Source organism: Panthera pardus, unplaced genomic scaffold (genome assembly GCF_024362965.1).
Source record: "Panthera pardus isolate Hobbes unplaced genomic scaffold, ASM2436296v1 HiC_scaffold_2, whole genome shotgun sequence".
Lineage (NCBI taxonomy): Eukaryota > Metazoa > Chordata > Mammalia > Carnivora > Felidae > Panthera > Panthera pardus.
Window position 1 is genome coordinate 146,184,614 of NW_026526765.1, and position 26,755 is coordinate 146,211,368.

Genomic DNA, 26,755 nt, shown 5'->3' on the forward strand with positions numbered 1-26,755 from the left:
TGAGTGAGAAATAAACCCTTGTTGTGTTCAGCCATGGTAACCTTGGGGTTTTTCAGCAGAACGTAGTTTAGTCTATCCTGAGTAATAGTCTGTTAGATTGTCTCAGTAGTCAATCTCACATCATCTTGCTCTGCTATGTGGCTGGCATCTAGCACAGTGTCTGACCTCTAATGGGCCCTGAGAAAATATTTGTTGAATCAGTAAATGGGTAAAATGCCAGAGTGCATACATTGACAATGATTTCCTTTCAAAGAGATTAAAATAGATTTAAGACAAAAAAGATTTAAGATTCTTTGCTAGCATTCATAGAAGACTCTGGAGATTCAAGGTCATCTGCAATGTGACCCTGAGCACTTTACTCTTCTTCCTGGGGTTAGACAGGATAAATGACAAGGACACCTGAAGTTACAATCCCTGAGAGATTCCCTTTTCAGAAGATAGAAGAAAAAGGCACCACAACAATTGTATATCTTATGCCCGCTTTGCACGAAGACATGTCTAGATTAACAATGCTAAGAGAGAGGTGCCTGGGTGGCTCTCTTGGTTAAGCATCTGACTTTGGCTCATGGTTCATGAGTTCAAGCCCCGCACCGGGCTCTGTGCTGACATCTGGGAGCCTGGAGCCTGCTTCAGATTCTGCATCTCCCTCTCTCTCTGCCCCCCTCCCCTGCTTATACTCTGTCTCTCTCAGGAAAAAAAAAATGCTAAGAGGGATTTCCTGAGTGAGGGGGAAAAATTATCAACTTTCCTTTTCAACTACAGACAGAAATAAAAAAGACTATGAATGAAACTATGGTTTTTTATTCTTTCATTTATTAAGATATTAGCTTAATACAAAAGTCTCATCGATCATGTTAATAATAAAATAATGAATAATAGAAATAAATACCAATACTTTCTTTTGGCTTGAAAATAGTACAAATTAATATGGTACCCCAGGATTTGGTTTCAATAAATTGTTGCTCTAAAAGCACTATTTTGGTTCATCTTAAGTTGGGGAAGTCTAGCCATTTCGTTCTTAAAAAGTACTATTTCAAAGTGTGAAGATACAGGGGAGTAGTTCCACTTCCTCTGGGAGGCCACCCACCAAATCTTCAGGCACACAGAGGCCTGGCTGTGCACCTGCCTCCGGGAACTCTGTCGAGCCCTCTGGAGAAGCATCAGGATCTCACAGTAGCATCTCTCTAAAAAAACCTGCAAAATTAAGATGACAAATGGATAGCTAATGTCACAGTGAGTCAAGCCCCAGAAAATATAATTAAGAGAATTACTATGAGGAAAAATGTGGCAATTACAAGCCAACATCACCCTGTAAGGACACCATGTCGAAGGCTGCCGTGCCCATATTAACCATACACAACCTCAAGGAAGTAGGGGATCCATTCCCCTTGACATCTATGAGCAAAGAACATAGGCAGTTCTCCTTTAGCAGCACAAGGAGTAAATATATCCTGCAGGCAGCCTATGCATAGAGAACATGTGCAATTAAAAGTAAAAACAGTCCAAGCTATGATACAGCAGCAAGGAAAGATGGGAAGACCGTGAGACTGGGAGTGAGAAGACCTGGCTTTGGACATGTTGTAGCTACTAGCTCCTTGTTTGACCTTGAGCACCAGACTTCCACTCACTGGTTCTTGGTTTTCCTGTGTGCATGGGGAGAGCCTTTAAAAGGACCCACTTAGGAATGCAAATTGGTGCAGCCGCTCTGGAAAGCAGTGTGGAGGTTCCTCAGAAAATTAAAAATAGACCTACCCTATGACCCAGCAATAGCACTGCTAGGAATTTATCCAAGGGATACAGGAGTACTGATGCATAGGGGCACTTGTACCCCAATGTTTATAGCAGCACTCTCAACAATAGCCAAATTATGGAAAGAGCCTAAATGTCCACCAACTGATGAATGGATAAAGAAATTGTGGTTTATATACACAATGGAGTACTACATGGCAATGAGAAAGAACGAAATATGGCCCTTTGTAGCAACGTGGATGGAACTGGAGAGTGTGATGCTAAGTGAAATAAGCCATACAGAGAAAGACAGATACCATATGGTTTCACTCTTATGTGGATACTGAGAAACAACAGAAACCCATGGGGGAGGGGAAGGAAAAAAAAGAAAAAGAGGTTAGAGTGGGAGAGAGCCAAAGCATAAGAGACTGTTAAAAACTGAGAACAAACTGAGGGTTGATGGGGGGTGGGAGGGAGGGGAGGGTGGGTGATGGGTATTGAGGAGGGCACCTTTTGGGATGAGCACTGGGTGTTGTATGGAAACCAATTTGACAATAAATTTCATATATTAAAAAAAAATAATAAAAAAAAAAATAAAAGGACCCACTTAGGGCACCTGGGTGGCTCAGGCACTTAAACATCTGACTCTTGGTTTCACCTCAGGTCATGATCTCACAGTTCGTGAGATCAAGCCCCATGTCGGGCTCTGTGCTGACAGTGTGGATCCTACTTGGGATTCTCTGTCTCCCTCACTCTCTGCCTCTCCTCTGCTCATGCATACATGTTCTCTTAGTTAATTAATTAATTAATTAATGGACCCACTGTTTTAAAACTGTCCTCAAAACTCCAGCCCCAAATTCCTAGAGGCCTCCATACTTCCTTTCCTCTTCATCCCAAGCAGCTCCACCTTCACATGTGAAGACCTGGAACTCAAGGTGGAACTCCATTTGAACAAAGGATGTATACATAACCACCGTGTTAACTAACGGTCTTTTTTCTTCAACAAGATTGACTTCATCTTATCCTTGGCCTCATATAACCGGCTGACCCAGCGTCCTTCACCGGATGAGTGGAGTCAGATTCAGTTCAACTAGGCCAGCCCCCCAAAAAAAACCCTAGAGAGGATACCACCCCAGCCAGAAGGCTGGTCTTTGATTTCAATCCATCTGTGTGAGCACCTTCCTACAATAAGCTGCCTGGGGTGACAAAGATGTAAAGACTATCCAAACAAGCCTACCTTACTGAGAGGCCCTACTTGGGCTGTGTATCTTCCATTTGCCATTTTAAGTCCCCTCTTCAACCTTCTCCACCCAACTCTCTGCTCCAAGAGGTAGAGAGCCTACCTCTTGGAGCAGAGAGTTGGGTACCTGTAGCCTGGGTTCTTTGTTACTGGTTGGACTTAGCAAATAGAGGGTCCCAGCAGGAGGTGATATTCAGGGAGGAAAGTCACACTGGAATAGGTATCTTCCTTCTTCCTCCTTGTAGGGTAGAACTAAAAGTTACAACTCCTCACAATATGGCTTTTTCTTTTTTTGTTTTTTAATTTTTGTAAGGTTTGTTTTTGGTTTTGAGAGAGAAAGAGACAGCGCACAAGCAGGGGAGGGGCAGAGAGAGAAGTAGACAGAGAATCCGAAGCAGACTCCAGGCTCTGAGCTATAATCACAGAGCCCAATGCAGGGCTCAAACTCAAGAACCATGAGATGATGGCCTGAGCCGAAGCCGGACGCCCAACCAACTGAACCAGCCAGGCGCCCCACAAAGAAGGCTTTTTCTAAATGACTCTCTTCTTCTGGTTCCAGGGGGCATTTCTTTTACCTTTTTTACTTTTTAAGTTTTTGGGTTTTTTTGTTTTTTTTTTTTTAGAGAGAGAGCATGACCGGGGGAAAGGGACAAAGGGAGCAAGAGAGAGAGGGGGAGCGAGGGGGGACAGAGAGAGAGAGAGAAAGAGAGAATATTAAACAGACCCCAAGCTCAGCATGGAGCCTAACACAACGATCGATCCTACAATCCTGGGATCATGACCTGAGCCAAAATCAAGAGTCAGATGCTTAACCAACTGAGTGACCCAGGTGCACCCCCTTCTTACTTTTTATATTTTTATTTTATTGTGGTACCAACATTTAACATGAGATCTAACCTTTTAACATTTTTTTTAATGTTTATTTATTTTTGAGAAACAGAGTGCAAGCAGCGGGAGGGGGCAGAGAGAGAGGGAGACACAGAATCGAAAGCAGGTTCCAGGCTCTGAGCTGTCAGCACAAAACCTGACATGGCGCTTGAACCCATGAACCGCGAGATCACGACCTGAGCTGAAGTCAGATGCTTAATGGACTGAGCCACCCAGGCACCCCAACCCTCTTCACAAATTTTTAATAACAAAGTGTTCAGTACTGTGTTGTTAATGATGGCATACTATTGTATATTAGATTTCTAGAAATTCCTTCTCCTCCAGCTCCTGGTAATCACCATTATACTCTCTCGTTCTATGAGCTGGACTATTTTAGATATTTCATGTAAGTTGCAATCATGCAATATTTGTCCTTTTGTGACTGCCTTATTTCACTCAGTATAATGTGCTCATCCATACTGCTACATATTACAGAATTTCCTTCTTTTTTAAGGTTGAATAATATATAATAATTATAATCTGCATAATATAATATATATTTATCACATTTTTCTATCCATTCATCTGTTCCCGAACATTTAGGTTGTTTCCACCTCTTGGCTATTCAATGCAATGAACATGGGAGTGCTAATATCCCTTTAAGATTCTGATTTCAATACTTTTGCATAAATACCCCGGAGTACAAAACAGGTACTGTTGGATCATATGATAGTTCTATTTTTAACGCTTTGAGGAAACTCCAAACTGTTTTCCATAGCATCTACACTAATTTGCATTCCCACCAACAGTGTACAAGGAAGTATTCCAATTTCCCCACATCTTTACCAACACAGGTTGTCTTTTGTATTTTTGATAACAACCACACTGACAGGTGTGAGGCGATATCTCATTGTGGTTTTGATTTGCATTTCCTTAATTGTTAATGACAATGAGCATTTTTTCATATACCTTCTGGCCATTTGTATGTCTTCTTTGGAGAAACATCTATTCAAGTCTTTAGCCCATTTTTAAGTCAGGTTATTAGGGGTGTTTTGCTATTGAGTTTTAAGTGTTCCTTACATATTTTGATATTAAGCCCTTATCAGGTGTGTAGATTGCAAATATTTTCTCCCATTCAGTAGGTTGCCTTCATTTTTTGATGGTTTTCTTTGTTGTGTAGACGATTTTTAGTTGGATGTAGTCCCACTTGCTTATTTTTGCTTCTGTTGCCTTTGCTTCTGGTGTCAAATCCCAAAAAGTCAATGCCAAGACTGATGCCAAGGAACTCAGCCCTGTTTCTTCCAGAAGTTTTATAGTCTCAGGTCTTCAATTTAAATCTTTAATCCATTTTGAGTTAGCAGTCCAGATTCAGTCTCTTGCATGTGGCTGTCCAATTTTCTCAGCACCATTTATTAAAGAGAATGCTCTTTCCCCATAGTACATGCTGGAGGCTTTCATATACACCCTTTATAATTTGAGATAATTTCCTTCTATCCCCAGTGTTGTTGAGTTTGTTTGTTTGTTTGTTTGTTTTGAGTTTTTATCATAAAAAGGTGTTGAATTTTGTCACATACTTTTTCCGCATCTATTGAGATATAGATTTTTATCCTTCATTATTATTTTTTTTTAATAGGCTCCAGTCCCAGCATGGAACCCAACATGGGGCTCAAACTCATGACCCTGAGATCAAGACCTGAGCTGAGATCAAGAGTTGGATACTTAACCAACTGAGCCACTGGGGCACCCTATCCTTCATTCTACTAATGTAATATATTGTGTTTATTGATTTACCTAATTTGAACCATCCTTGAATCCCAGGAATAAATCCCACCTGGTCATGGGGTATGATCCTTTTAATGTACTATTGAATTTAGTTTGCTAGTATTCTGTGGATGATGACTAGTATTTTTGTTAGCTAGTATTTTGCATTTATATTCATTAGGAATATTGGCCTGCAATTTTCTCTTCCTGTAATGTCTTTGTCTGGCTTTGGTATCAGATAATGCTGGCCTTGTAAAATGAGTCTGGGATGTTCCCTCCTTTTCAATTTTTTGGAAGAGTTTGAGAAGGACTGATGTTAATACTTCTAAAAATATTTGGAAGAATTCACAAGTGAAGCCATCTGGTCTTGGACTTTTCTGGGATGTTCTGGATCACTGAATCAATTTCCTTATTTATTATGAATCTGTTCAGACTTTATTTCTTCATGATTCAGTCTTAGAAGGTTGATGTTTCTAGCAATTTGTGCATTTCTTAGAGGATATCCAGTTTATTGGGGTATAATTGTTCCCTGTAGTCTCTTGGGATCCTTTTTAATTTCTGTGACATCAGTTGCAATATCTCCTCTTTCCTTTTTGAATTCATTTTAGCTCACTTTCTTAGCTAAAGGTTTGTTAATTTTGTTTATCTGTTCCCCAAAATAACCACCTCTTAGTTCTGTTGACTTTTTCTATTTGTCTTCCTATTCTCTCTTTCACTTATTTCTGCTTTAATCTTTATTATTTCCTTCTGCTAACTCCTGAGTTTAGTTTGCTCTCTTTTTGCAAGTTCCTTGAGACATAAAGTCATTTACCTGAGATTTTTTTTATTGACATAGAGTTGACATATGACATTATATTAGCTTCAGGTGTGCAACATATTGATTCAACAACTCTATACAGTACTCAGGGCTTATAACAGGTGTACTCACCATCAGTCACCATACTATTTTATTACTCTATTCTTGACTGTGTTCCCTAGGCTGTACTTTTCATCCACGTGACTTATTTATTCTATGACTGGAAGTGTGTACTGCTTAATCCCCTCCCCCCATTTCACCCATCCCTCCACCCCCTTCCCTCTGGCAACCACCAGTTTGGTCTCTGTATTTATGAGTCTATTTCTATCTACTTTGTTTTTAGATTCCATTTATTTTTTTTTTTAATTTTTTTTTATTTATTTTTGGGACAGAGAGAGACAGAGCATGAACGGGGGAGGGACAGAGAAAGAGGGAGACACAGAATCGGAAACAGGCTCCAGGCTCTGAGCCATCAGCCCAGAGCCCGACGCGGGGCTCGAACTCACGGACCGTGAGATCGTGACCTGGCTGAAGTCGGCCGCTCAACCGACTGCGCCGCCCAGGCGCCCCTAGATTCCATTTATTTATTGACTCCTGCTTTGCCTTTTCTTTGTTACATCTTTTCTTCTGATTTTCCATGGGATGTTTTTTCAAAGGTCTTGAGTAGAATGCGTAATTTATTTCCATTCGTCCTTGTTTAGGAAGAGTGTAAAGCTACAAATTCTCTTCTGAACTCATAAGTGGCCTTTGCTAGGAGTTTCTATATGGAATGTGACAATGATAACTGTATTCTTTTTTGAAATTTTCAACTGTATGGGAGAGGTTTTTGTTTTGTGTTAACTCCTACTTTTACTGCAGTGTGATCTGAGAGTAAGATCCCACGATTTCTATGTTTCCATGTTTTAAAAAATTTATCAAGGTTTTCTTTGTGACCTAACAGAACCAGCAAGGGTAAGCCAGAAGGCCAGAGACCCAGAGAGGATCTGTAGTTTGAGTCTGAAGGCAGTCTGCTGGCAGAACCTCCCTCTTTAAGAGGAGGTCAGTCTTTTCTCTGTTAAGGCCTTCACAGGACTAGATTAGGTCCACCCCCATTAGGAGGGTAATCTGCTTTACTCAAAGCCCATGGATCTAAAACATTAATCTTATGTAAATATAGCTTCACAGAAATATTTAGAAACATCTAGAATAATGTTGAACCAAATATCTGGGTACCGTGGTGTAGTCAAGTGGAGGTATAAAAACCATCATATCCATACTTCTGAACAATCTAAAGAACATATTCTTCCAGGCCTATGGTTTTCAAACTCTACCAAATGAAAGATTTACCTAGAAAATACATTAAATGGCATACTCCCAGGCCTAGAAGACGCATAAGCTCCTATTACTGGAAGCTACTATCAAGTTACTATGTTAGTAACAAGTTACTAACCAAGAGAAAACTATATTTCCTCAATATTTTCATACACGAGAAGCTTGGTTAAAAAAAATATTGAGCTTAGGGGTGACTGGCTGGCACAGTCAGCAGAGCATGCGACTCTTGATCTTGGGGTCTTGAGTTCAAGACCCATGCTGGGAGTGGAGGCTACTTAATTTTAAAAACAAAAAACAAAACAAGTATCAAGGTTGGACCTTAAAAAGTAAACAAGTCATGAAGGACAATATGCAATCAGGCCGGAAATACAGAAGAGCGCTTGTTAACACTATTTTATCTCAAGATAGAAAGGACTTACTAGTAATTCATATGTATGTGAGGGTCTCCAGATTCTTCCTGTAGAAACTCCTGGAAAAAGTACATCTTTCCCACCCACTGGTCCCACCTTGAGGCTCAGTCCAAAACGAATGGCTGTGGACAACTGATGGCTGAGATGTGTCCCACAGATCTTCCCACAGGACTGAAGGATCCGATGATCTGGAAAGTGCAGAGGCTGACAGATCTCCAGGGTCAGCTCCAGAAATTGGCTGAAGACAGCACCTTAGCCCTGGCCACACCTCCTTCCAGGCATAGCATGAATCTAGTGATGGTCAACGCAGGAAACATACAGGTGATGCCCCTTTGCCATGTGGAATAACACCCTGTTAGTTTCAGAACTTCCCATGAAGTCAGTGGAGAATCTTCTTGATACTGCTTTGCACCCCAACTTCCTCTGACCAGTCCTGCTTCCTCTCCTTTTCCTCCCTTCCCCAGGCGTTGAGTATTCCCTAAGGAATCTTCCACACACCAGTATCCATCTCAGAGTCTGCTGGGACATGGATGTGGGTGAGGAACCCAATTTCTTTCTTTCTTTCTTTCTTTTTTTATATTCTCAAGTTAGTTAACATACAGTGTAGTCTTGGCTTCAGGAGTAGAATCCAATGATTCATCACTTACCTGCAACACTCAGTGCTCATCCCAACAAGTGCCCTCCTTAATACCCGTCACCAATCTCCCCCTCCCCCATCAACCCTCAATTGTTCTCTGTATTTAAGAGTCTCTTATGGTTTGCTTCCCTCATATTTTTCCTTCCATATTTTTTCTTCTATTCTCCTATGGCCATCTGTTAAGTTTCTCAAATTCTACACGTGAGTGAAATCATGTATATCTGTCTTTCTCTGACTGACTTATTTCACTTAGCATCATACCCTCCCGTTCCATACATATTGTTGCAAATGGCAAGATTTCATTCTTTTTCATCGCTGAGTGGTATTCCATTGTGTATATGTACCATATCTTCTTTATCCATTCACCAGTTGATAGACATTTGGGCTCTTACCATAATTTGGCTATAGCACTGCTATAAACACTGGGGTGCATGTGCCCCCTTCAAATCAGGACTCCTGTATCCTTTGGATAAATTCTTAGTAGTGCAACTGCTGGGTTGTAGGTTAGTTCTATTTTTAATTTTTTGAACCTCCACACTGTTTTCAGAGTGGCTCCACCAGAGCAACCCAATTTCTAATGGCAGGGAAAGGCTCTGGGGCCGTTGATCCTTTCTTCCCCAAACAGGATCCTCTTCCCATGCCTCTATAGTTAGTTAGCTCCTTCCACTGAATCAGAAGTTTCCTTCCTGCAGTTGTGAATGAAGTAGTCTCAGTGGCCACACTGGAGGGAGGTGACAGAATACTACCTGGTTTGCACCGAGTACCAGAAGCTGCATTCCTGGAGAACAAAGTACTAGGAAGACCCATGGCTTCCCAATGCGCTAGCCCTGCTGGGCACCATTTGCCCCGAGGTGCATGCGCATGCAGCATGGTAAGATAATGCAGGTGTTAGACCTTGCTTTCAGAGATGCGTTTCTTGGCACATTGGGAAACCAACAACCTTAGAGGTCAGTGTTCTGCTCTAACAATGACAATGGAAGCCTGTAAGCTAGCTGTTGATATTATCTTATTACTTCACATTTCAATAGCCACAGAGAACAAAGGCACTTGAAAACGTCTGAGAAAATGGAAATAATACTACTCTACTGCCAGTGACACCTGGATGGCCATTAAAAATTCAGTTGTCAAATAAACAAAGTTGCAAGGGCGTCCTCCTCTTTCAGAATAAGCCGGGCAGGAGGTACTATTTAAATCTCTTCGCTGGAAATCTGTCTTATCAGCTTTCAGTGACATTGGATGTATGCATTTATCTGGAAATCAGAAGTGATTTCTGTCAATCCCTTGTTGTAGTCACATTTCAATTAAAACCCTAAAGGAGCCCTCTTATCAGGCCCCAGCATTCGTCTGAGTCATCACCAAATACACTTTCCCTGGAAACAGGATTTGTATTTTCTCTTTCATTGACTACCGAAGTTATTCCAGCTTAAATCTGGTTTTGCTCACCAATTTACTTCTCAAAATAAGAGATAAGGTTTTTAGTTAGCAGGATACATTGCCTTCCTCTGCCAAAGTAAACCCAACTGCTCATGATTATATTTTACATAAACTCCAGAAATATTGAGATTCACTTAATAGTGATTTGTTGAAATAAATTAGTTTTGTTTTAATTTTTTAAATGTTTATTTATTTTTGAGAGAGAGAGAGAGAGAGAGAGAAACAGAGTATGAGCAGGGGAGGAGCATAGACAGAGAGAAGGAGACATAGAATCCGAAGCAGGCTCCAGGCTCTGAGCTGTCAGCACAGAGCCTGATGCAGGGCTCGAACTCAGGAACCAGGAGATCATGACCTGAGCCGAAGTGGGACTCCTAACTGACTGAACCACCCAGGCACCCCAAAATAAATTAGTTTTTATTAACTTAGGGCATTTAAATGCTGGCCCTTAGCAAAGCCCATCAACCCAATAAATAAAAATGATCATTATTTTTATTTTTAATGTTTATTTATATTTGAGAGAGAGAGAGAGAGACAGAGTGCAAGCGGGAGCGGGGCAGAGAGAGAGGAAGACACAGAATCTGAAGCAGGCTCCAGGCTCTGAGCTGTCACCCTAGAGCCTGACTTAGGGCTCGAACCCACAAACCGTGAGATCATGACCTGAGTCTAAGTTGGATGCTTAACTGACTGAGCCACTCAGGCGCCCCAAATAAAAATGATTATTAATGAGAGTACCTACTTGTTCTATCACACAGAAAATGTATCTAATATTTATAATGTCAATTACCAAATAATTACCAAATGTTCCTATATTTTCAAGGAAAGCTACTGTTAATGGCATATTGGGAGGGGGAGGTTTCCAAACCTCACAACTTCTAAAATCTTGGTTAAGTCTGTAAATATTCAATACTAAAGAAGATATTCTATACATCTATATTCATACTCATGTACATATTCACATGTAAATAAAGCCCTTTTACTTTTGAACATACCCACTCGATCCAGGGTATTTAAATCAGGAGGAGGGATGCCAAGAATGTTACTTCCCTGCAAGATTTTGATGAGTTAATCTTAGAATTCATAAAACTTAGAGCCTCAAGGCATGGAAAATCTTGGTAAGCTTACTGGCCAACTTTAGTTTAACGACAAGAACACAGAGACTCAGCAAGATCGTATTTGAGATATATAGTCAGATGAGAGCGGCAGCTTCCAAGCCTAAAGGACCTACCTGGGTTCAGGTCCTTCATCTACCAGTCAGTTTGAGCAAGTTACAAAAACCCCTCAGGCTCAGCTTCCTCATCTATAAAACCGGACTAATAAAAGTTAACTTAAAAGTCATTTTAAGATGAGGAGAGGGCCACCTGGGCGGCTCAGTCGATTAAGTGTTGGACTCTTGATTTCAGCTCAGGTCATGATCTCACAGTTCATGGGGTCAAGCCCTGCATCCAGCTCTTCCCTAACACTCCAGGGCCTTCTTGGGATTCTCTCTCTCCCTCTCTCTCTGCCCCTCCCCTACTCCCGCTCTCTCTCTCTCTCTCAAAAATACACATCAAAAAAGAAAAAAAAAAAAAAAAAGATGAGTAGGAACATTAGTGAACACAAGCTCTCAATTAATTATGATACCAATTATTATCACATGTGCCTGGTAACCTAGCAGGTGCTGCTACTTTAAGTAGCAAAGTGGCAAAATATAAGTGCAAAGGGAGGCTAAAAATAACTTAAAATTTTTTTTCATTAAGGTATCATTGACACACAATGACATTAGTTTCAGGTGTACAACGCGTTGACTCAACTTCTCTGTACTTACGCAGTACTCACCACAAGGGTAGCCGCCATTTGTCACCATTCAACGCTATTACAATACCACAGACTGTATTCCATCATTAAGAAATTTTATCGGATCTGAAGTTGAGAAAATATTGGATAAACTGTGAAATGGGGTGGTGACCCTGAACGAGGAGAGTAACTTTGAGACCGGGAGGAGAAATGGCTTTTTCAGCTCCTACAAGAAGCTTAAGAGATAAAGCCTAAAGCCCATGTAGTCTCTGATTAAAACAAGAGTAGACTGACCTCCACCCTCTATGTCCACGGTACATCTCCTGGCCTCCTGGGGTGCTGTGTGAGCTCATTTTCTGTCCAGTTCCATGCATCATGTTTCTCAGAAGCCGTGTGTATCACTAACCACAATTTTACCAGGATTAAACCTGCACGGGGCTAGACACAGGCCCTGACCCTGATCATTTTTCACATTGTTGATCCTGATTTCTGTCTGGTACTTTATCACTGACCCTAACGGAAACTCTATGGAGCCATTAAAATCATGGAGGAACTGAATGTACTTTTCCCTTATTTGCAAAAGTGCTAATAAATGAATCTATACATTGCAAAAGGTAAGAAGACTGAAACACTCCAAAAGAAAGGCTTTTTAAAGGTTATTTATTCTGGAGAGAGAGAATGCAAGCAGAGGGGCAGAGAGAAGGAGAGAGAAAGAATCCAAAGCACTGTCAGCACGGAGCCCAATGTGGGGCTCAAACCCACACACTGCAAGATCACAACCTGTGCCTAAAGTTGGATCCTTAACTGACTGAGTCACACAGGAACCCTATAAATGTTTTTTTTTTTTTTTATGAGGATTCTTTCTGTTGTCTGTAAAAGATGCTTTTTAAATGGAGAATACTGCAGTCAAACATTTAGAACATACTATGGGCTCAATATTCTAGAAAATATAGATCACCAAAGGATAAGCAATTTCAGGATGTTTACAATCTAACTGGAGATAGGACTAAGACACAGAAAACCATTACTGAACTACTAAACTCATTAGGATATCCGGTGTGAGTTAAAGAGATAAGACAACAATGATACCACTTTCCATGGCTCTTTTACGTATATAATTTCAGTTGACGTACATAAAAACCCTGGGAGCAGTGCATTAATATTCCCACTTGACAGGTGATAAACTAACTCAGATCACTTCAGGCTGTGACTCCAGCCTCAGGACACCCAGTTGCGAAGGGACCATGTAATGCAAACACAGAACTTTCCTACCCAACATCCATCCCTGCCCCTTTTTCTCCTGAAAGCCAAGATTTTGTGTATAGAAGGGTCTTCCGGGAAGCTGGTCCCACCCCACATCCAGGGTACACCTGACAGCTTTGTGATAATACATTCCTTCACCGGTAACTCATCCAATTCTGTCCAGTCCTGCTGCGATGCCTGCCTCCTGTGATTCGTAAGAGGGAATTAAAAGACACATAGTCTCCCTCTTCCCCTGGTCATTGCTGGATGTGAATGCTGTGTCCAGGAACACCATGGCCATCAAGCTGCTGGGCCTAGGATGCCATTAACACAAGGGTGGAAGAACGGAGGGATGGCAGGACCTAAGTTCTCAATTGCATCTTTGAGGAGCCAACCGCCATCTCTGAAGCCCTACTCCCTTTGGGAAGTCCCGTTACATGAACTGAGGAATTACCTTATTGGTAGACGAGTTGAGAGCACTTTCATGTGTTCCGATTTTTATTTCAACTAGCCACGAAAAGCATCCTAAACTTTTCCTGAAACACAGAACCAGGATTCCAGCACAGGCCAGCAGAGAGCCTTCCACCTGTTTTCCCACCGTTCAATGTTCTTCCTCCTCCTTGGAGTTAACACGACGCTCACTGGTGGGTCAGGACTGAGAACGTGACTTTGAAGCTGATGATGGGTATGCCTGCAGGTGGAGGAATCAAAGGGCTGGGGGTGAGTTAGGATCATGAAGCCATAAGCACCATGCTCTGAGCGACCAACTGAGCATTTCCTTTGTCCTGAATTGAAGATTCTGAGTAACAGGCAATATTACGTGCTTTTGTTTATTGCCATCACCAGAAGATTTCAGTCTTTCTTACTCCTCCTTCTCTTTCATGAGCAGGCTGGACAGATTGTGTTCCTGTTCTGCCAAACTAAGGTCCCGGTTGGTGAGTTCATCAACCAGCCACTGATCCCACAGTATTGCTTAAAAGCCACATCTCATGTTGGGCACTATGAATGACTACTATTGAGAACACTATCTATACCCTTGGGGAAACCATGCCGTGGTCAAGACACAAAATGGCAACGATAATAAAAATAACCCTCATTTGGGGTACCTGGGTGGCTCAGTCGGTTAAGCATCAGACTTCAGCTCAGGTCATGATTTCATGGTCCGTGAGTTCACACCCCCCATCGGCTCTGTGCTGACAGCTCAGAGCCTGGAGCCTACTTCAGATTCTGTGTCTCCCCCTCTCTCTGCCCCTCGCCACTCACGCTCTGTCTCTGTCTCAAAAATAAATAAACATTAAAAATTTTGAAAAAAATAACCAAATAAAATTATTTTTTTTTAATAACCACATTTATTGGTTCATATTAAGTGCTGGATATAGTTCCAGGTGTTTTACCTACATTTCTCCCTCATACACACGTGGTAAATGGTAAATATTAGAAGAATATATATAAGCATTTAACACAGTGGCTCTTCATATTGATACTTAGACCAAAAAAATCAACATCTGTTCCCAAAAATACTTATTGCATAAGGGCATGGAGATGGTGAGTGATTTACTACTTCTTTTTTTCCAAACTTTCTATAATGTTTTATTGTTGGGTTTTTTGTTGTTTTTTTAATTTTTTTAATTTTTTTAAATTTATTTTTGAGAGAGAGAGAGAGAGAGAGAGGCAGAGTACAAGCAGGGGAGGGGCAGAGAGAGAGGGAGACACAGAATCCAAAGAGGGCTCCAGGCTCTGAGCTGTCAGTACAGAGCCTGATGCAGGGCTCGAACTCATGAACCGTGAGATCATGACCTGAGCTGAATTCAGTCGGAGGTTTAAACAACTGAGTCACCCAGGTGTCCTTATTATTGTTTTTAAAACTAAAAATGCATGAATCTGATTCATTGTATGAGTAAATTTCTCTGAGTCATCTCATCTGAAAAATGAAGATGATTCTCAGCTACGAGGTATTTGTAAGGACAGTTTTACATGATAAACTACATGCAAAGAGCTTATATAAGAATAATGAATTCTTAATCAACATTAATTCCCTTTCCTCTCTGGCAGAAGACAACATTTCATTATTCTCCCTTGCAAAAATGCCAGTACTAAATTTGGATAATCCAATATCATTGATTCCTAATGGAAAGCATTAGCATAGATGAAAGGAAAAACCAACTTTTTTTTTTTTTTAATCCATTGCAATTGTTTAAAGCCATGAAGCACAGCAGAGGGAAATAATCTATGACAAGAAGAGGTTTCTTGATTGTCAGTGGTAGTTCCATTTTTTAAATTTCCTCTCAAGTCAGGTGATTTCTCTTACCAAAGCATAGCTGCTAGAACATCAACACCATCAATATACCAACAGTACATACGTACGCCGAAAAACCAGAGGATCATCTCAACAGGTACAGAAAAAGCATCTGACAAAATTCAATAGTCACTAGTGGTAGACAGCTCTCAGTAAACCAGGAATAGAAGGGAACTACCGTAATCTGATAAAGACTACCTTAAAAAAAAGTATAACTAATATTGTACTTAATGGTGAAAAAATGCTCTCCCCCTAAGAGCAGGAAGAAGCCAATGCCTACTCTCACCACTTTTTTTTTTTTTTTTTTTTTGAGAGAGACAGAAAGCATGAGTGCGGGGGAAGGGCAGAGGGAGGAGAGAGAGAATCTTAAGCCAGCTCTATGCTTGGTGCTAAGCCCAATGTGGGCTCGATCTCACAAACCATGAGATCATGACCTTAAGCAAAATAGTCAGGCATTCAGCCGACTAAGCCACCCAGACGCCCTTCACCATTTCTACTTAACATTCTATTAGAATTTCTAGTCACCTTAATAAAGCAAGCAAAAAAAAAAAAAAAAAAAAAAGACATAGAGATTGGAAAGAAAGAAGTAAAACTGTCTTTATTCCCAGACAGCAGGATATCTGCATAGAAAATCCTAACACGTCGGGGTGCCTGGGTGACTCAGTCAGTTAAGCATCTGACTTCGACTCAGGTCATGATCTCACAGTTTGTGGGTTTGAGTCCCACATCAGACTCCGCACTGACAGCTCAAAGCCTGGAGCCTGCTTCAGATTCTGTGTCTCCCTCTCTCTCTCTGCCCCTTCCCGGCTTGCACTCTCTCTGTCCCTCAATAATAAACATTAAAAAAAAAATTTTTTTTAATAAAAATAAAAAACAGAAGAGGGGAAAGTGGGTGATGGGCATTGAGGAGGGCACCTGTTGGGATGAGCACTGGGTGTTGTATGGAAACCAATTGGACAATAAATTATATTTAATATAAAAAAATTTTAAAAATGAAAATAAATAAAATCAATTTTCATTAAAAAAATAAAAAATAAATAAACAAAAATCCTAACACGTCTACAAAAACTTTTTAGGTCTATTATACAAGTTTGCAAGGTCGCTGGATACTAGGTGAATACATGAAAATCAATTATTCATAGATTAGCAAAATTTGAATTAAAACAGATTTTAAAAAACCATTAACAATATAACCGACATCAAAAAACAAGAAATATTTGGGACCGATGTAACCAACTCTGTGTAAGAGCTGGACCCTGAAAATCAAAGATCTTGGTAAGAAATTCTAAAAGACATAAATAGGGGCTCCTGGGTGGCTCAGTAGGTTATGTACTTGACTTCATCTCAGGTCATGATCTTATGGTTCATGAGATCGAGGCCTGCTTCTGGCTCTGTGCTGACGGTGTGGAGCCTGCTTGGGATATTCTGCACCCCCCGCCCTCCATGTGCCTTCTTGCATGCGTGCACTCTCTCTCTAAAAAAATAAATAAATAAACATTAAAAAAAAAAAAAAGATTCTCTCTCTCCCTCTGCCCCTCCTCTTCAAGTGAGCACATGTGTTCTCTCTCTTAAAAAAATTTTTTTTTAATTAAGTTAAATTAAATTAAAAGACCTAAATAAATGGAGAGTTATGTCCATAAATGGAAAGATTCAATGTCATCAATTCTCCACAAGGTGATCTGAAGATTCAGCACCCCAATGTGCCAGGAGGCTTCTTTTAGAGATATCGACAAGTTGATTCTAAAATGTATATGAAAATCTAAAGAACTTAGAATAGCCAGACTAATTTTTTTCAACATAAAGTTGGAGGACTTACACTAATTGAGTTATGAAAAAGCTACCTTGGTCAAGACAGTTTGGCATCAGGGGAAGATCCAACACAGAGATCAGCAGAACAGAGCTCAGAAATAGACCAGCATATATACAGGCAACCTATTTCGACCAAGATGCAAAGGTAATTCCGCAAAGTATGCTGTAACAACTGGATGTGCCAAAAAAAATTAAATTAAAATAAAGAGCGTTGACTCTTAACTCACACTCGTTCGGTTTCCAAAATAAATCAGTTGCGACATTAGGAACCACCTCCAGTAACTTAAGCCTGACTCTCACATAGCTTAAACGGAAAGACCTTTCTTTCTCTTCTTAAGTTTTTAAAGTATGCCTTACTCACTTGACATTTAATGTCGTCACCTACGTTCTCTCCTGTTGTTGTTGTTAGTGTTGACATTGTTGTTTTCAAAAATGCAAATTACAAAAAAGCCCAGGCAATAGGCTTGAGTGACCAGTTATTTTCACAAATTGCTATCATGCTGAAAGGTATGTCTTCTTGGGCTTAGTTTTTCGCTCATGTAGGGAGAGGCTGACAGAGATACCCAGATGCCCTCTCTTAAACTATCTCACGGGCTCACCCACATGGTCATCAGGAGAGCACAGCTAAAGTTGCTGTGCTTCCTTTGGTGTGACCCTCAGAGTGGTGGCTTTCTCTACAATCAGAACCAAGCTGTGGTGCTTTCATGTATTTATTTTTAAAGACTTTATTTTTAAGGAATCTCTACACCCAGTGTGGGACTCGAACCCACAACCCTGAGATGAAGAACTGCATGCTCCCCCCGCCTGAGTCAGCCAGGTACCACCTGAGCTGTGGTGCTTTTAAAACTGCCTGTCTGAACTACCCTATGACCCAGCAATTGCACTACTAGATATTTACCCAAGGGATACAGGTGTGCTGTTTCAAAGGGACACATGCACCCCAGTGTTTCTAGCAACACTATCGACAATAGCCAAAGTATGGAAAGAGCCCAAACGTCCATCGATGGATGAATGGATAAAGAAGAAATCTTGCCATTTACAACTACGTGGTTGGAACTGGAGGGTATTATGCTAAGCGAAATTAGTCAGAGAAAGACAAATATATGACCACTTACATGTGGAATTTAAGACACAAAACAGGTGAACATATGGGAAGGGAAGCAAAAATAATATAGAAACAGAGAGAGGGACAAAATGTAAGAGACTCTTAGTTACCGAGAACAAACTGGAGGGGTTGTGGGAGGGGGGGATGGGCTAAATGGGTCAGGGGCATTAAGGAAGACACTTGTTGGGATGAGCATTGGGTGTTATATGTAGGGGATGAATCACTGGAATCTGCTCCTGAAATCATTATTGCAGTATATGCTAACCAACTTGGGTGTAAATGAAAAAATAAAAATAAATAATAATATAAATAAATAAATAGATAAAAAGTAAAACTGCTGTCTGAGTCCCACCCAGAGTTACTGAATCAGAGTCTCTGGGGATGGCTTTAGGCATTCGCATGTACAAGTTTGTCAGAGAGTTGTTTTTACTCAGTAACGTTTGAAAATCACAAGAACGTTGGATATATTAAACCATGATTACATGAAAGGATCTTATTTTTAAATATCTTTATGTTATAAAGATTTGTTTATAAACAAAAACAAATATGTTTATAAAGATATGTTTATAAACATAAACATGTATTGACAGAAAACAGACCACAGAGTAAGTATTCTGTTGGTGGGACTCATCTGGGGGCCTGGTAACATTCTCGCATGCCAGGCTCTCCAGCTTGGACTTTATTTTGTGGGCCAGTTGTTCTCAAACTTCAGCATGACTCAGAACCACCTGGAGGGCTTGTTAACTAGATTGTTGAATCCCACTCCCGCAGTTTCTGATTTAAGGGGTTAAGTTTCTGATTCTGGGTTTAAGTCCAGTCATTTGTAATTCTAACAGGTTGCGGGCAATGCTGAAGCTGTGGGGCTGGGGACCACACTTTGAGAACCACCAAGAAGCTTTAAGATACTAAGAGTGGGGTGCCTGGGTGGCTCTGTCAGTCAAGCGACTGACTCTCGATTTCAGTTCAGGTCATGATCTCACTATGAAATTGAGCCCCGAGTCGGGCTCTGCGCTGACAGCTCGGAGCCCGGTTAGAATCCTCTCTCTCCCACTTTCTCTCTGAAAATAAAATAAACATTAAAAAAAAAAAACTAAGATATCAAGAGTGAGTGTGACATAATCAAATTTACATTAAAAAAAAAAACTCTTTGGTGCAATGATTTTCAACTTTGGCTGCACATTATATAATCACTTAGGCCAGGAGATCCAAGAGCTCTTAAACAGAAGCCCAGGGCACCTGGGTGGCTCAGTCTGTTGAGCATCTGACTTTGGCTCAGGTCATGATCTCACATGAGATCACATGATCTGCTGTCAGCACAGAACCCACTTCAGATCCTCTGTCCCCCTCTCTCTCTGCACCTCCCCCACTCATGTTCTCTCTCTCTCTCTCTCTGTCTCAAAAGTACATAAACATTTAAAAAAAAACAACAGAAGCTCTTGGCAGTGGGGGAACAAGTCTCAAGCATCAGTATCTTATAAAGCTTGCAGGTGATTTCAATAAGCATCCACATAATAACAACCATGCTTGCTCTGTGACAAAGGTGTTGGAGGCAAGAAAGACTGGCCCATGAGAAGCCACCTGAGACACTGCTTTATAAACCTAGTTGTCCAGAACGTAGGGATAGACACATGGGCAGGACTCCAGGCCCATTTCCATAGTTACAATAAAGCAGTTCTGCTTTCCTCTTTTCAAATGTTCACTCAAAAAGGGCCTGTGGCTCTAACCCAAAATGAACAGATTTGGGCAATCACAGAGTCAGGAGTGTGTCAAAATAAGCTTGGCTCCCAGATTGTCTGGAGACATTAAGAGTCACTCAGGGTTGCTGGGATTTTATGTCTCCTGAAATGTCGACCAGCAAAGGGTAATTGCCAAGGGAGAAACTTCGTGTGCAATGAGGAGCTCAGGCAGGCTACTGCCAAGGTCTGGCTCAGGCACTGTACTTTGTTATCATTCCTTAGGCAGGATCATCAGCACTAATGGAACTGAGGGTCGGGCAAACTGTTGGAAAGGAGGGTTTGGAGATTTCATGTCTGTTACTGTGGTCATTTATCCAGGGGCCAGCTTTAATATTATGGAGGCATTTTCCGGGTAAATTCCACAGAAGCGGAAATTCCTCTGGTGCCAGGAATATGACCATTTTTCCTTCTCATAAGACAAGTGAAGGTGAATTCTGTAAGCGTTATTCATCGTTCCCAAGGAAAGTGTGCCAAAAGTCACAAAACTTTCTATGAATGATAATTACGTATTTACCTTGAGGAAAACATATAACGAATAAGGATATTAAGGATATTGGTGGCTCCCTACAGCAGTGGCCTGCAAACTTGAAAACACGTACATTTTGAGGGCTATTAAGTTTTTCCAAGGGAAAAACGAGCGACCAGCATGGTGGGTTTTCAGGGAAATCCATCCAGACTCAATTCTTACCTCTTGTTTCATAAATGGATCAGCTGACTGCAGTATATACAAATACTGAATCCTCATGTTGTACACCGGCAACTAATAAAATGTTCTAAGGCACCTGGGTAGCTCAGTCGGTTAAGCATCCAACTCTTGGTTTTGGCTGAGATCACGATCTCACAGTTTGTGAGTTCAAGCCCTGAGGTGGACTCTATGCTGACAGTGCAGAACCTGTTTGGGATTCTCTCTCTCTCTCCCTCTCTCTGTTCCTCCCCCCTCCAAATAAACTTAAAAAAATTTTTTTAATAAAATAAAATGTTCTATATTAATTATATCTCAATTTTTAAAAAATGGAGCAGCTAAGAATGTGTCTCGATTGGAGACATCATGCTGATTCTCTCCTTTCAACCCTCTTCCTCCTTCCCAGACACCCTTTACCCTTTACAATTGGAAAGAGTATCTCTCACCCCCAATTCTACTAGGGTGCATCACTGCAGGGTTTAAAAAACTCTAGGTGGGGGCGCCTGGGTGGCGCAGTCGGTTAAGCGTCCGACTTCAGCCAGGTCACGATCTTGCGGTCGTGAGTTCGAGCCCCGCGTCAGGCTCTGGGCTGATGGCTCGGAGCCTGGAGCCTGTTTCCGGTTCTGTGTCTCCCTCTCTCTCTGCCCCTCCCCCATTCATGCTCTGTCTCTCTCTGTCCCAAAAATAAATTAAAAACGTTGAAAAAAAAATTAAAAAAAAAAAAAAAAAAAAAAAAAACTCTAGGAGGGGCACCTGATAGGCTCAGTTAGTTAAGCATCCAACTCTTGATTTCAGCCCAGGTCATGATCTCACCATTATGGGATCAAGTCCCGCATCAGGCTCTGTGCTGGGCATAGACCCTGCTTAAGATTCTCTCTCTCCCTCTCCTTCTGCCCCTACCCCCCCCCCCAAATAATAATAAATAAAATAAAAAGGTCCAGGATGCCCAAGGACATGACCTCTTCTTTTTTGTTGTTGTTTATTTATTTTTGAGAGAGAGAAAGACAGAACATGAATGGGGGAGGGGCAGAGAGAGAGGGAGACCACAGAATCTGAAGCAGGCTCCAGGCTCTGAGCTGTCAGCACAGAGCCCGATGCGGGCTCGAACTCACGAACCGTGAGAACATGACCTGACCTTGTCAGATGCTCCACTGACTGAGCCAACCAGGAGCCCCGGACATGACCTCTTCCATGCCCCACAATTCTGTCCTCCCTGAGAGGGAATCCCTAGAGATCAAGGCCAGGAGGACACTGTACAGAAGACTGCAGATCCCAGAGCCTTACTGCCTCTGGGCACTTTTAAAAGTATTAAACCGACAAAAGTGTTCTTAAATCAATAATATTTCTGTTTTCCAACCCTTTCTGGGGATACATTCAACAAGGTCCCAAAAAGTAAAGAATCATGGGTACAACTAACAATCATTGGTAAGTCTTGATAAAGTTTTTTTTGATATGCATTCCTGAAATTGGGAGGGAGGATAGCTCTAGTGAGCAGGTAATAAATCCACCTGGAAGGAAATCAGATAGTTTTCCATTCCTCGATTTCAACAAAATTGAAGCGGCACCTAATCAAGTTATCAGCTGGTACATTAAAACTTTATATATTATATACTTATAATTTATACATTAAGATTAATTTTTGATGACCTATAACTATGTGATTTGGATGCACAATTTGGAAGGAATTCAAAAATTCATTGCTATACACATAACACAGCTCCTTCTATATAGTTATGGGATTTGGGTATGGGAACAGGGCTTTGGTGCTCGTATCTAGAAAAGAAAAATATAAATAAAAGTGATGTTCAGTCCTATTTTTATTCCAGCAATAAGTAATATTTATCGATATTCATACACGAACTGGACAACAAGTCTTATTGGTTTTATTAAGAGAAAAGTGTCTTCAAAAATATTATCTTTTGTGTTTACAAGTCACACATCAATATTTTTATTTTACTTTGATTAATTGTGCAGAAATAATCAAATTTATGGTTAAATCAATCTGAAAGAAACTTTTTTTTCCCCAGAAATCATTCACAAAGAATATCATAGTAAAGTCAAATTTAGGAAGAACAATTTACTTTCAATTTATATAAATATTTTCTTGCACAGACATGTGGTAGAATGATCAGTAAAAGAATTCCAAGCCTAAAATATACTACACTGGGATAAAATTCCCTGCAGGAAGTATAATGAAAATACAAGTCCAGAATAGATGGAGCAACAGATGTGAAATTCCTGTTAAGGAAACTTCTTGCCCACGCCTGGGTGGCTCAGTCGGTTAAGTGTCCGACTTCGGCTCAGGTCATGATCTCATGGTCTGTGAGTTCAAGCCCCGCGTGGGGCTCTGTGCTGACAGCTCAGAGCCTGGAGCCTGCTTCATATTCTGTGGTCTCCCTCTCTCTCTGCCCCTCCCCTGTTCATGGTTTGTCTCTCTCTCTCAAAAATAAATAAACATTAAAAAAAACTTTTTAAGCCCAAGAAAAAAGATGCCAGGCTCCCGCGTGCATGATACATTCCCTTACTTTATATGAGGGAGAAAATCACTTTTAAAACACTCCCGAAAAACTCTCTTTCTAACGAACAAGTACTTGTACCCCTGTTGAGTTACAGCTTGGTCTGGCAAAATTTCCCTCTCCCTTTTGCTGGAGACGGGGGACGTATGTGGCTTCCTTTCCTAACCTTGCTGCTGTTCAAAGCAGAGAAAAAATTCCCCTGTGGTTTTACTGCTGCACATGGCAAGTGACTCCTCCCCCCCAGCAAAAGTCCACAGAAAATGATACAGGATTCACTTGTAATTAAATCTGTAGATAACAGGTCAGGAAAAATAAATCCAAACCTTCATCAGAAGATTGAATTGACGGAATGGAAAAACATACCACCAAGCTACTAATATATCATTTTCTCAAAAACAATTATGAGGCAGCATATTGGTCCTGGCTATAAACAGAGAACCAAATATAAATAGATAATTGACTTTTCTAGGATCTGGTTTATAAAAGTGGGGGGGGGGCCTTAAAATACACATTCTACAACATCTGCATCCAGACACAAAGTAGATTTCATCCAGATGAAAGAAGGGAAAAGCTGACTGACCAACAGGATAAGAGAGAGAGAACTGGAGATTAAAATAAGAGAGGAAAGCCAGAAGGGATAATATGAAGAAGACAGAGCAAAGCACCAGCCAAGCTTGACAACAGGTGGTCATTTGTGTCCCGGTGAAAGAAAAGCAGAAGAGGTTTAAGGAAGGTTTCTGCACTACTTTGAATTTCCAAATGGATTGTGATCTCCACGTTAAGGGAGTCATGCTTGAGTGGAAACCCAGAGGAGCCAGCGGGCCAGCTACCTCCTTCTGCCCACCAGAACCAGGGCATAGCAAAGAGAGAACCACGAGGAGAAGGAGGAGCACCAGTGGCCCAGCATGGCCACTTTGTCTCTGTTTACTATTCCAAGTGTTACCATGTAAATAGGGAACCAAAGACTGAGCAGATCAGCTGACCCTGAACTTCTCTTTGCCTCCAGAAGAGAATTTCATTGAGTCTTACTGGGGGACTATGCCCAGGGGATGGATACCCATGCATCTTGGGATTTTTAAAAATTTCTCTTAATGTTTATTTATTTTTGACAGACAGAGACAGACAGAGCGTGAGTGGGGGAGGGGCAGAGAGAGGGGGAGGGAGACACAGAATCCAAAGCAGGCTCCAGGCTCTGAGCTATCAGCACAGAGCCCAACGCAGGGCTTGAACTCACAAGCCATGAGATCATGACCTGAGCCAAAGTCAGACACTTAACTGACTGAACCACCCAGGCGCCCCAACCTCGGGATTTAAAGTATTGTCAGGGCACCTGGGTGGCTCACTTGGCTCACTCTTGATCTCAGCTCAGGTCATGGTATCGCGGTTTATGAGTTCAAGCCCCACATCGGGCTCTGGGCTGACAGCACAGAGTCTGCTTGGGATTCTTTCTCTCTCCCTCTCTCTCTGCCCTCCTCCCCACTCTAAAATAAATAAATAAATATTTTAAAAAATTACAAAATAAAGTATTGTCAATAAACAGTACTATGTCATGAGTCTGATGATGTCCTGTGTCCGAATACTTCTGCAATCATATGGGAGGCTGCTTTAAAAACTGTGGGGAGGGGCACCTGGGTGGTTCAGTTGGTTGAGTGTCTGACTTCAGCTCAGGTCATGATCTCATGGTTTGTGAGTTTGAGCCTCACGTCGGGCTCTGCACTGACAGTGCAGGGCCTGTTTGGGATTCTCTCTCTCTCTCTTTCTCTCTCTCTCTCTCTCTCTCCCTCTCCTTCTCTCTGCCCCTCCCCCACTTATGCTCTCTCTTTCTCAAAAATGAATAAACATTAAAAAAAAACCTGTAGGGATTATCTTATCAGTATCCTAAAATTTAGGATCACTGTGGGAGTTTCCCGGGATTGCGTGACCTCTGCAGTCACGGCAGCTCTTGGGCAAAGCTTTAGTTATTATTTCATGCTAGGGACTCAGGTCTGCGTTTATGATGAGGGAGAGTTTCCCTGTTAACAGAATTGAATACATCTCACGAACACCACGCTTCCACCCATTGATTTCAGGGAATATCCTGGACAGGACTGGTAATTATTTCCCAGGTCCCTGACTATAGCTTTTCATTTTCCCTACAATCGATGCCCGTAACTTCAGCCTCTTCCATCATCAAACATTAAAATCCATTGGCTTAATTAAGTCACTCCAGCATTTACAAAATGAGGTGTCTGCTTAGCTAATAAGACATAAGCAGCTGTTTTGAAATCCAGTAACTTCGAAATTACAAAACAAGACGTACTTAAAAGGCACCCTCTGTTCTCCCTGTATTTTCTGTCTCCACAGTTATTCTGATCTGAGCTGTTTCCTGAGACTGACTTTGGACCTTCCCCAGTTCTTCATGCTCCTTGCCTCAGGGTCCCTTGAGACCCCATGGCTTTGCAATGGGACTGTTGTATATTTACATATCCTTTGGATGATATCACCTCCCTGGTGGAGATCATGACCCACAGCAGCTGGCATCTCCAAGCATGTCTAGGCTCTGCTCCTTGGGCAGCTGTCTGCATGCCCACATCTGAGAGGAATAGCAGAGTAGCTCTGCCCTGCTCAGGGTCACTCTCCACCCCATTTCCTTCACTGGGAACATGGAAATGAGACTTAGGGGCTGCAAGCCTGTGAGCTCTGACTTTAGAGCTCCCTAAATATGCAAAAAGTTTGACCTACCTACTTGATCGTGTCCTCCTCCTTCAATCCTTCAGTGCACTACCTCCTAGGTGCAGAGCCTGTGAACTTGTGCGTGGCCCCATCTGGCTGGTAGCCAGCACTTGGAAAGGCAAACTTCCGCTCTCTGTGATGTCACCATCATACTCAAGAAACAAGGTATGTATCTAATAAAGTGGGAGTAGAGTGTCTTGATGACTAATATGCCTTTCTGAAAGATTTTCTTTCCATTAACAGTTGAAACAAACCAAACAAAACCAAATGGGAGTAGTTATTCCTGATTCATTTTGACAAGTAAAGAATTTATCCTTGAAAACTCACTGGATACTTAAAAAAAAATTTTAATGTTTTACTTATTTTTGAGAGAGAGAGACAGAGTATGAGTGGGGGAGGGGCAGAGAGAAAGGGATACACAGAATCTGAGGCAGGCTCCTCAGAGCCCTGAGACATGGGGCTTGAACTCATGAACCATGAGATCATGACCTGAGCCGAAGTTGGATGCTTACCCGACTGAGCCCCCCAGGTCCCCCAAGAGATTTTCAATCCCATTTGAACTCATCACATATTTCATTAGGAAATGAGGAACAAAACTTCTGCAGCAAAGCCAACAACTAGACTGTTAGACCCCAGGACCCTTAGCATTTATAGTTTAAGCTGAGGGGGGAACAGGTGGCAAAAACTTTCCAGACAAAAC

At 41.4% G+C, this 26,755-nt stretch overlaps 1 long non-coding RNA gene across 1 annotated transcript; it reads right to left on the bottom strand.

Moving 5' to 3' along the window:
- Positions 1 to 802: 802 nt before the first annotated feature.
- On the bottom strand, positions 803 to 26,138 carry LOC109279013 (uncharacterized). Its single transcript, XR_002085954.2, has 3 exons — positions 26,065 to 26,138; positions 13,654 to 13,890; positions 803 to 1,194 (listed from the first exon to the last, which is right to left on the bottom strand). It is a non-coding gene; the product is annotated as an uncharacterized LOC109279013 (long non-coding RNA).
- Between the last annotated feature and the right edge of the window lie 617 nt (positions 26,139 to 26,755).